Genomic DNA, 12,243 nt, shown 5'->3' with positions numbered 1-12,243 from the left:
AGATATAATAGACCCTTGAGGGACCCCGGCTCTGATAGGCAAGATAGAGCTAGAGTGATTGCCTAATACCACTTTTAGGATGTCATAAAAAGGCCCCCGGAAGCCCCATAAACTTCTTCAACAGAATGTCGTGATTAACTGTCTCAAAGGCTTTACTGATATCCAGCAATAACGCAATGCTAAACAAATTTTGGTCGAACGCGGAATATATTTCATCAGAAAAGGATTCTAAAAGTAATGTAGTATCTTTACCAGCTACAAATCCAAACTGATGACAGGACAAAGTCGAGAAATTGTCAATGAAGGAGAGCATTACTTCCAAGAGAAACTTTTCTAACACTTGGGACAGTATAGGCAAAATAGATATAGGCCTATAGTTTTCCACTACGTCCTTTTTTCCTCCTTTGTGAAGCGGCTTGACTAAAGCAGTTTTTAGTTTTTCAGGGATAGAAGTATCGTCCAAAAACCCGTTCAGCATAAAAAGAAGAATGCCTGACAGTACCTCAGTTTCTTTGGAGCATGCGCGCTGAAAGGCCATCAAAACCGGGTGGTTTATTCTGTCTAAACTGAAAATTATTCTACGTATATCATGTTCCGATAGCTTCGGCAGGAAGGCGGAGACAGATACAGCTTTTTGGAGCATGCAGTCCAACGCATGCCCGTAAGCTTCTCCATCCGACGAACGAGCAAAGTGACGGTTAAATTTATTAGCGGTTGTTGCGGGGTCATTCGAAAAGGTATCAGTAGCAGAGCTCCGATCTCTTTACCTCGAAGGTGATTATTAAAGACCATGTCTTTGCCGGGTTTCTGAAGGATAATTGAATTGTTGTGAAAAATACTGTCGTTTGATGATCTAATAAGGGCAACTACCTTGTTTCTAGCTGCTGTGTACTCTGCGCGAAGTGTTTTATTTTGAGGGGAACGTTTCGAACGTTTCCACAACACATCTCTCTCCGCTATAGCACGAATTATGTTAGCGTTTAACAATAAATAATAATAATAATAATAATAATAATAATAATAATAATAATACAATAATAATAATAATAATAATAATAATAATAATAATAATAATAATAATAACAATAATAATAACAATAATAATAATAATAATCAATCATTTATTTATCGTGCCCAGGAACAACCATGAGGTCTAAGTGCTGGCGCACGTATACATAGAAAGAGAAATACAGCAGGGGAATGCTAGTAAAAAAATAATAAGAAATAATTCCGAAAAGAAAAGTGTACATACATGTATACCAGCTGACGCATAATTCATACACACGAAAAAGAAGGGAAGTTGAACAATATGTAAACCTAAGAGACAACAACGCAAAGTTCAGAACAGAATAATGACAGCGAGTTGTGAAAAAAATGTCAGTTTCGCCCTAAGGGCGAAGCAATGAATGCGATAGGAACACAGCAATGTCATACGAACTAAGGTGAGCGGCTTTGGTAGCAATATGAATTGTAGTAAACATGAGCTGATTACGTAAGCAGGTGTGCTGCGGCGCAAGTAGACCGACATGAAGAGAGATTCGATGACCACGAGAAGGCGCGTGTGAAATGGTGGTGTTGATGAGAAGCGCTTCCCGTGGGCAGCGCGTGCGAAGGGACACACCTGTAGTGCTGCACTGTCGACCTGGGCAGCATTGCATGTGTAGCGTGCGTTGGAAAATGTGGCCCGACTATTACTAACTGAATGAACAAGCGTGGTGTGAGCAGGCACAAACCAAACAGGAATAGATCACACTGAACGACTGCAGACAACGACTGTCAAAACGCTGGCAGCGAGCGTATATACGCCGCAGCGGGCGAAGGTACGTGCGGTCTATCGCTTCAACGGAAACTGAGTCTGAGCGGCGAATGCACGGCGCATAAAGGTCAGAGCCGTGTGGAGATAAGAGACGGTGCGGACGAGCGCGGTTGTTGGCAGCGTAGAAGTACTATTCGTAAATTGCAATATGTGTCGTAAAGCAACTAAGAAGTTAATTAGTGAATTTTTGTTAATCAGTTGAATGTGTGTTTCGATTTCTTGTGCTACTAATGTCCGCCTCTTCGAATAACCCAGCTCAACGATGAGAATTATGCTACCTGCCATAGGCGATTAAAAATTACGCAAAACTTAAAAATGAACACCCTGTATAATGTATATACTTGTATCATTAATTAAAATAACAAAACAGAAAGGGAGGGAGGTAAATTACTGCTGACCTCACTGTGACTATCTACCGAGGCTGCCGACACCTGAACGACGTTCACAACAGTGCGTGATAGAGGAGTGGAAGGACGGGATAGATTTACTCTCCAGATTGCGACATACAGGATAGCAGAGAGGGTATAATTATTCATGCTTAATCATTAAATGTTCCATGGGGGAGAAAAGCCGGCGTTGTCGGCAACGAGTGGTACCAATGACCACCATCACATCATGTGACGTCATTAGCCTCTTGTATGACTTCAGCAGTAATACAGAAGATTGTAAATGGTAGAACAATGTTAATTAGTAATAATTATGAATAATTGAAATGAGTTAAAGTGAATTACAGTGAAGTAAAGTGAAATAAAGTTAGAGTAAGGTTACCTAACGTGAAGTAAAGTGAATTAAGGTGAGGAAAAGTGAACGACGGTGAATTAAAATGGATTGTGGTGGACTAAAGTGGATTAACGTGGATTAAAGTGGATTCTGACAGATTAAAGTGGATTTAGGTGGAATGAAGTGGACTAAGGTTGGTACAAATTAGAGCAAGGTGGATTAAGGTAGAGTTGTGAAGGACACCTGACAATGTGTGGCGTCACGAATCATGGCCCCGTGAAAATTGGAAGTGAAATTGATTCCGAAATGGGGGGGGGGGGGGGGGGGGGGCTCATGTATGAGGTCACGTTACGTGTCACGTCATGAAACGTGATACGTCATAATGCTTTCGCATTCACATCACGTAAGGATACTTTCTTTTTTGCGATGCGTCGGCAAAAAAAAAAAAAAAAAAAAAAAAAAAACGGCGCGTCGGCTGCACCTAAATACAAAACTCGAGGAGGAGTTGGCTTCATTATTGCACAGACCGCTGGAAAATGTTTTTATGCCGTTACGGAGGGGGGGGGGGGGGGGGGGGAATTCTGACGCCCATCAATTCATGCGCACCGTAGAGATTTTATCATACTGTTTGTCTGACGTTCGGTGACAATTTAAGCTTAAAGGAATACTAAAGGCAAACACTACTAAATAACTTTAGACGAATTAAGAATTCGATAAAAACTGCTTTTTCTTTCGCGGTGATCGGTTGATTAAAAGTAGATAAAATTTAGCTTTTTTTTTTCAAAATTTGGCGCGGGAACGCCAGCGCGGTTCGCCAGTGTGACGTGACGATATTCGAAGTAGCTTCTCGCTCTTGGGACCGTTTTGGTTCATTGAAAGTTCTTTAAAATTGCTGAGTTCACTCTTTGGCTCATTTTGAATGCAATATAGTCCATAATTACCGATGAAAAATTAATTACGCCCTACCGACCCCATGCGACGCCTCCCAGATAGTGGGCCTTTGCACTCTGCTTTATGACGTCATGCTGCTCGAACTTGGCGTGACGAAAGCAATGGCGTGAAAATCACCGCGGCTTCACCCCCATTATATTCTATGGTAGTCGGGCAAGGTAGCGTGACGTCATGAATCGGAGTGCACGGGCCTTGAGCTATCTAGGAGGCGTTGGCACAAGCCGTCAGAAAGTGATGACCTCACGGCATGTTGGCGCGTAAGCCACACCCGTCTTTCAGGTTCGCGTCTTCCCGCTTTAGTAGGCTACCTCTCACGAAAATAATGTTTGTTTCTTTCTTTTTTGTATTGTAGAAATGTTATTTCCAACGCAGCTCAAAATGTTATAATGCTATAGTGCTATATAATGCTATAATGCTATAATGCTATAAAACGCTATAATGAGTGTAAGAGGGAGAGAGAGAGAGAGAAATAGACGAGCGGAAAGGCAGGGAGGTTAGTGCAAATATTAACGCTTAGCCCAATAACCGTAATCGAAGGGTATTCAGGAATGTTTTTCTCAGCAAGCAAAGCGCGAGGTGCACCGACCGCGGTAACTTAGTGTCCTTGGCGTTACTCTGTTAAGCGCGAGGTTGCGGGTTCGATTACCTACCGCCTTCCGATGGCGGCGGAGTTCAAGAAAACTCGTGTATCATTGCATGCATGCACGTTGAAGAAACGCAGCTGGCCAAAATTAAGTCAGAGCCGCACGTTACGGCGTGCATCGCAATCGTATCGCGTTTTCGCACGTAAAATCCCAGAGATTACTTTTCTGTTCATATTTTTTTTTTACTAAGCGTGCCGGTAGTTCGGTTTGCTTGAGAACATCCGGTCCCTCAGTTTGCAAATGGCGCTTGGCAGCGAAGGGCATCAGTCCGCTACCTTGCCTACATTACTAAAAAAATACTGTAGGCGTTCTTTTTTTTTCTTTTTTGCTGTGTGTGTGTGTGTGTGTGTTCTAGCGGTGCTTTACGAAAAGGCAAATCGGCAACACCAGCGCAAGACGAAACGTGCATTTGGAAAGACTGCTGAACCCAGCCGGGGTGTTAGTGTAAGCGCCTGGGGGGTAGCACTGCTGGCCATGGGTGGAACCAGACGTCCACGGCGAGTACCATTTGGCTTTCTTTTTTGGCTTTGTTCTACAGTTTACGATGTCTTGCTTATTTAGACTGCAGTTGGTAATATTTGCCAGTTGCCAATCTATTTGACGCAGGCGTATGAGCCCGGCGCATTCGGCGCCTCTCAGTTTAGGGGTGTTCTGTGATTGCAAGAATTTGCGAATTTGTTCAATGTACTGCGTATGCGTATGACAGTGTTTTAGAAAAAAATGCTCAGTGTATTTGTTGACAAAAAATTGTTCGCTGCTTTATTTCCGCGTTATTCGGCGTCGTCTGCCTCAGATTAATAATAATAATAATAATAATAATAATCAATCAATCAATCATTTATTTATCGTGCCCAGGAACAACAGCAACAACAACAACAACAACAGCAACAACAACAACAACAACAACAGCAACAACAACAACAACAACAGCAACAACAACAACAACAACAACATATTATTATTCACCATCATCATAATAAAATAGACACAAACGGGAGTTCCTCACAATGATTATTAGTGGCCAAACTTCATAGAAGTGGTGAAAATTTTAATTTACGCCATAAGTGTTGATACAATAACTACAGTGTAATAAAAAGCAGTGCAAGTATATTCCATGTGTAGAATAGCTTCATCATTTAGGGAACAGAACTAGAGAAACCAACTTCGAGAATCGGAACGCGCAGTGAAATACTTTGCTGTTACAGTAAATTTATTCCCGAAGTCATGGTAAATACACAATACGGAAAAGTTGCTGAGGCAGTAATGCATTTCGCCGCACATTTTAAAATAGGCATGTCGCGAAACATTTTCAAGACATAATGCTCGAGGTCATATAAACAGCGATTATAAGTTCAGTATTTTAAAATTAGCTTGTTAGTTAATGCTAGTCCGATTTCAGACAGTGGCCGTAGAAATGCGTTGTATATGTATGTCACCCTAGCACAGTAAATGTAAGAAATATTGTGCACCTCCCCCGTAATGCAGTTTGCGCAATTTGTTTCCCTTTTAGTGAAAAGCACCTCTATCCAACTGGCCGGAGTTACTCCCTAAAAACATAGTTACATGTTGTATACACGCAGTGTCTTGCCGTTTAATTGACACCTTAATGCCCAAACACAGTTACATATTGGGCAAAATAAAAGCAACATGTCCGCCTTTATTTCTGCTAAGGAGAGTGCACTTGTACAAAAATAAAAAGCCAAATAAAATGTTGTTTTAGTAAATGGTTAATTTGTGTAGTAATGATCTAATTGGTAATTATTTTTCTAAACTATCCTAAACTGTAACGTCGCTCCAGCTGAATAAAAATGCTGTTATAGGCGAGTTAGGTTAATTTGCTTAAATTTATTTTTGAGTTGTGGAACTCTACGTATAGCATAAAGGATACGTTGGGCATTACATGGTTAAGGCTCCTCTTGCCGAGGTAATAGACAGTTTTAGCAGAGCGCCACTTACGCTCCGCTCCGCTCAGATTTAACGATCTGAGATACTGCTGGGAACTCTATAGATTTCGCATAGGTGCCGAGACGCGAGCGACGCGCTATCGACTCGGCTGCAAAACGACGGAGAGGCCAAGTAGACACGCTGTCACGCTCCGCTCAGTCGGCTTTGTAGCGGAGCGAGGAATGCGGTCTTCGTTCCGCTGACGATATGAGTGTTGTGCGCAAGCGCACTAGCGTTCCCGCTAAGCGATTGTGTGGCATTTGCTAGCATATGCCGCTCTGAGCGGAACGGACAGCAAACGCTCCGCTAAAACACTCTAATAAATGCACAGTCAAGTCTCACGAACACCGACGCGCACGAGCCCACAATAGGTGACCCGTGAAACGAGCAATCACAGGGAATTGTGGGGCGCGCCGTCTGCTAGCAGCTTCCGGTTCGACGGACGACGCGGCGGCACCAGCGGCATGCCCGGCGCACGTGTTTTTCTACGCGGTTTCAACTGTCAGTCATGCGAAGCTTTCCGTCCGCTTTGTCGACCAGCAATGTCGTACCATTCATGCAGCTCATTTCTAGGTTTCAGTTCACTCTGGACTAGACGATGACGAGCCAAGAAAGGCAAGGATGCGCTTTTATTCATAAACGAACTCTGGTTTTCGTTTCGGCAGCCTTTTTTGTTTTGTCAGGTTTAGCTCTACGACATTTGCCGCTGCTTGGACGCACCGTCACTAACTGTTCTGCCTGCGGGTCAGGCAGATAGATGAAAAAGTTATCTTTATCCGATAATTTATGAAGCGTATATAGAAGCGTTACTTAGAAAATCGTGTTCTGAGGCGATGGCTGCAGCAGCCTGGTAATTACTGCCCTGTGATCGTCGCTGCAACCGATATCGTCAGCAACGGCGCAGCTCGCGTAATTAGAAAATGAAGTGCTGAAAATGTTTGAAAACTGCGCGCTGTCAATGGCATTTCTTGTTCGAAACTCGAGGTTCATTTGAAGTGGTACGTAGTTTAAAGTTTTCGCTTTTTTTGCAAACAAGATGGGGAAATGGCCGTATCGCCGACATATTACGGCTGCGTATTATCTCTGTCTTCAAGGAACTAAGGTGGGCTAGTTGACTACGAGTATTATGTATGCATCTCGCTGTGTCCCGTTTAAAATTGCGCCGTAAAACCACGTTTCATAATACCTCTATATGTGCATGCGAGTACTGAAATAGTTATTGTTGCTTGAGTCAATGTTATATAGAGAAAGAAATATCTTGGGGAATCATTCCGTGTCGGCCCTTACACAGCTCATCGCCGCCTGATAAGTGCTATACTGCACGTTCATTTTCTTTTTGTTCACTGATGGTTCAGTTTTGGAAGTGGCAGCCATGCCTCTGATGCTTGTGCACAGCTGACTCAGCAAGGGATGCTGCAGGGCAGTAGTTACATGAGTTTACCTTTAATGCTTAAATTTGAGCAGCCAACGGCTGAACAGCCGACCATGGTTTTGCTAGGCGCCTGCAACCGGGTAATCTTGGAGTGAGACAAAGCCGGACTGCAAGCGCATGAATAGGCTTTAACGGCGAAGCTGTGGCGGCGGCTGCGATTCCTCGGACCGGAACAGCGAGCAGACGGCGCATCCAAGAATCCCTCGCTCTTTTACGGGTCACCTATTGAGCGGCACAATGGCACGACTGATAAGATCGGGTAACCGCGCGAATTAGACAAGAAATTGTGGCTGGCACGCAAGTGAGGCCCTTGAGCATGACTTAAAAAAAAGTTATTTCGTCATCTAGAAGCGCGGGAGCGCTATAGGTTCGAGCATGCTCTTCAGATAACGCTGACGGAAAGAACCGCGTGGCCAGGCGTGACCTCGTTTTCTTCGAGAAAGTTCGAGAACCATATCGTAGCCGCTTGCGAAGCGCGACGAGGGCGCAGAAAATTGTGAGCGACGCGCTATTGTGGCGGCAGGAAAATTTGCTCCTTGTGGACGCCTAACGTTCCAGTGTGAACCACAGGTCATCAAAGACGGCGTTGCAGAAACGTTGTGAGAACGAACTTCCTCAAGAGAAACCAGCCGGCAAGTGCCTCCAAGGTGCGTCTTCATTGTTCGAGCATGCCTCTTAAAACGCGGAAGGAAAATGGCGTTTCGAGAAATTTACTCGAATCTGAACTTCATTGCAATTATCCGGCCAACCTAACGCTTAGCAAGATTGGTGTCGTGGTTGGGAGTCCTGATGTGTAGAGCGTGTTAGCAGCTGACTAGGGCAAACCGAACAATCAGATCAAGACTCGCCGCTCAGCAAGAGCAACGTGCTCATTCTACAGATCTGCGTGGTCGCGCTTGAACCTTTGTCTACAATATCAAAACCAGCAAGTGCCGCCAAGCGTCGTCCACGAACACGATGCAGAACTACCTGCTCACGCGCTGTGCACAGTAATGAGCTGGTCTGTCTTATACTTAAGGCGCAAAACTGAAAACAGGCGCCGGCAAGACGAAGGACACTGACAGCGTTGTTAAAGTTTTATTTTACTAGCGTGTAAGAGCGCATGCCTTCTTCGTTCAAGTAATTATGCTGGCAGTCTGTAGAAGCGAGCAAACCACGTATATTGGGAGCGCAGTATCTCACAGAAAACAAAGACGGCAGACAGCGCTGTCCGTTTGTCTCGCTTCCCGCGATATCGCAACATTCAGGACAACCTAAAAGGCGTTAACAATAGCACACCACTTAATTCACTCTTGTGGCAAGAGTAGTGCATCATTAGTGCCACATTAAAAGACCTTCAGTCGCCGTCGTCCAACTCGAACGTCTTCGTTCGCTTCCCGGCCTGTAAACTATACTGACTAAAAATGGGAAAGACGCGTGGAAAGCTATCCTAATAGCCGGTTTTTCGAATTCATTCGACTTCGGCTACATTAAACAAGGGCGTTGGTTCATATTCAACTATATATACAGCAAGTGCGTACTGCCAAGTACAGATAAGGCCAATGTCTTTCGTTCTGCAATTGATAAGCTAACGCGCACGTTAAAGAATCACAAGCGGCACAAGTTTCTTTACCTCTCTCTTTCTTTCTCCCGCAATTTCTTTATCAAAACTGCAAGTTGGGCGAGTTGCTAGGCTAACGTCGCGTCTCTGTCTTCATTCTTTTGTCACTGTTTGATTTCAGCAATTTCTTTGTACTGGGAGGTTGCCTTCGCCGCAAGAGCGGACGATGTAGCCTGCACTGATATCGCGGATTGCGTTCGCCTTGGCTGCCATTTTGCCGTATGTCTGTGCATGTGGTTGCGTGTAAGAGTGCTCACCTGCTTTCGCGAATAGCTTCTTTCGTGAAGCCGCAATTGACGCCGGTTTTTCGGAGGGACGACAGAGTGACTGAAAGAATGCTGACTGCTCGTGTATGCAGGACTGCCCCGTGGCTCTTGGCTTGAACAACGGGAGGGACGGACAGCCGGGCCATGTTCCGCTTCGCAGTGGACAAGGTGAGAACAGTCCTCGTTGTTGCTTTCGACGTGAAGTAATTGCGCTCAGTGTAGCAGCTATGCGACATGTCTGCCGCTGCTTTCAGCTGCAAAACGCTTTCTTTTTCCTGCTCGCGAAATTGCGTATCAAGCCTTATACAAATGCACTAGACTTGCCTGTTCAGTGCAGCACGTCGCTGAATTAGATGTCGGTGCGTGGAAAACATAACCTGTTCGTTCCTTATCCCTAAACGCAATTCAAAACTTGCTGAAAGTGCATCCAAGGACTAGTGCAGGCAGCTTTACGGTTGCCGACGTTTTGTCATGTTTTTGCTGGTTTCTGTCGTGGCCGATAATTTAGTGCTTCATTGCTTTGTTTTTCTGTTTCGCTGTGATGGACACTATTTGCCATCACCTTTTCTAGAATGATTCCTTTGTTGGGAGCTGTGGCTGTTCGTGTGCTTCGCATGCTTTTGCCTGTTTTTCATTTACTGTGCATCATTTACGGTCCACCAGCCCATTATTGACTTGCCAGAAAACACCAAGCGTTGCTGTATATGGGATAATGTAGGTGAATAACTATCACCGAGGCGCGGACGGCCAGTGGTTCGGGAGCAACATCTCGAGCGATCACTTTCGGAGGCGATCACACCGGATCTGTGCGAGTATACAGCCAAAAGCGTTTCTGGCTCTGTGCAAAGCTCGCTATCTGACAGTGTACACAGTAGAAGATCAAGGTTTCGTGTCCTCATCTCGTTCAGTGTGCTTCTCACATACGTGTGCGATGTCTTTTCTATTTTGGTTTTCGTCGGTGCTGAGAACGCACGGCACGAGATCGACATGTTCCTGTCGTGCAAGCATATTTCGGGCAAAGACGATGCTGACCTTTCGTGCGTCATCACCGGGTAAAGCGTGGGAGGCAGCACGGTGGCCAGCTATACGAGCCAGGCCAGCAAGGTGAGCGCATCGGAGACGTGACATGTTGCGTCGTAATCTCTCCATTGCCTCTCGCTCTGCCAATGTAATTTCCAATAAAACGATTTAACGCACACTAAACTGTACAAAGGTTATAAAGGTTAGTCCTTTTATAAGCCGGATAAGCTGTTGTACACATTCGCTTAGTAACTAAATTAGCAGGCACGTTGTCACGCACGCATATTCTTCTTCTCTCTGGGGTTTTACGTGCCAAAACCAGTTTTGATTAAGAGGCACGCCATAGTGGAGGGCTCCGGGTTAATTTTGACCACCTGGGGTTCTTTAACGTGAACTACAGAACGCCAGGCGGTCAAAATTAATCCGGAGCCCTCCACTACGTTGCACGCAAACACGAACACATCTCACTCGATAGCCGCGGACACTCGCTGTTGTAGCTTCTAATTATTGTAGTTAGCATTCCTTCTTAACTTCACTGACTTTGCGGTATGTTTGCCTGTCTATTGGTTTGCTTGTTTATCCGAATCTAACCTGTTCCACGCCAGCTTGGGTGATGGGTAGTCCGTGGTCTAATGGTTAAAACATCGGGCTGCTGAGCTGAGTGAAGAGGGTTCAGAACCAATCTTCGGACCAACTTTTGTCATTGGTTATGGAGGACGCTTTTTGGAGGACGCTTAAGCATCGCCTTTAAGAGTGGAACGCGATAGCATTCAAAGGTCCCTGACTGTTTGTCAGGCTTCCCGGCAACTGCAGTTTTCTTTTTATTGCGATAACAATTATATGGACACTTCAACCGGATTTCTGCCGTCGGCGACGCCGTCGTCGTCGCCGTGAGGTTACGTATAGATTCCAAGGGCGATAAAATCGTCGCCGCGCGCCGTATGCGCGAGCGAAAGCGCGCGGAGGACGCACGCTATCACGGAGGGCGAACTCCCCCGCGCGCTATCACGGAGAGCGAACGCACGGTGGAAAGCAAACGCGATCGTCGCGCGAAAAGCCGAGGGGGTATGGCAGGGAGGGAGGCGGGGCGGCGCTGTGCTCCGGCACTAAAGGCGTATCTTGCCACTCAAGGGGGGGAGGGGGCGGGCGCAGCTTCTCCTCTGTAACAACTTCTTCTCTGCCCTTTGCCTGGCGGTGCCGGTCTCCCGCACCGTCTCTTATCTCCACACGGCTCTGACCTTTCTATGCGGTGTGCATTCGCCGCTCAGTTTCCGTTGAAGCGATAGACCGCACGATTCTTCGCCCGCTGCAGCGGCTGGCTGCGCTTGCTGCCAGCGTTTTGACAGTCGTTGTCTGCGGTCATTCAGTGTGATCTATTCATGTTTGCTTGTGCGCGCTGACACCACGATTGTTATCTCAGTTAGTAAGCCATGCAATGTGTCCACGTTTATGCACACCATAAAACTACTATCCCTACTCCGAATAGCTCTCTACTAATTTGCTATCGCAATCGATGCTTTGCCTTTCGGGCGAAACTGCGACATTTTATTTATTTATTTATTTATTTATTTATTTATTTATTTATTTATTTATTTATTTATTTATTTATTTACTTAATATTATACCTCAAGGGCCCCGTGAGGGACATTACATGAGGGGTGGGTACATTGAATATAGTAACATAATTAGAGTGAATAAAAATTGGTGAATACAGGTTAAAATGAATACAAGTCAATTAGTCAGTATACACAAGACACAGCGAATAAAAGAACAATAATGCTCAGCATTATTTACGATGAGCCTATGGGGTAACGTCGATGCACGTGATTTCTTTGATGGCGGATTTGAAT

Source organism: Dermacentor silvarum, chromosome 11, assembly GCF_013339745.2.
Source record: "Dermacentor silvarum isolate Dsil-2018 chromosome 11, BIME_Dsil_1.4, whole genome shotgun sequence".
NCBI lineage: Eukaryota > Metazoa > Arthropoda > Arachnida > Ixodida > Ixodidae > Dermacentor > Dermacentor silvarum.
This window is presented reverse-complemented; position numbering follows the sequence as displayed.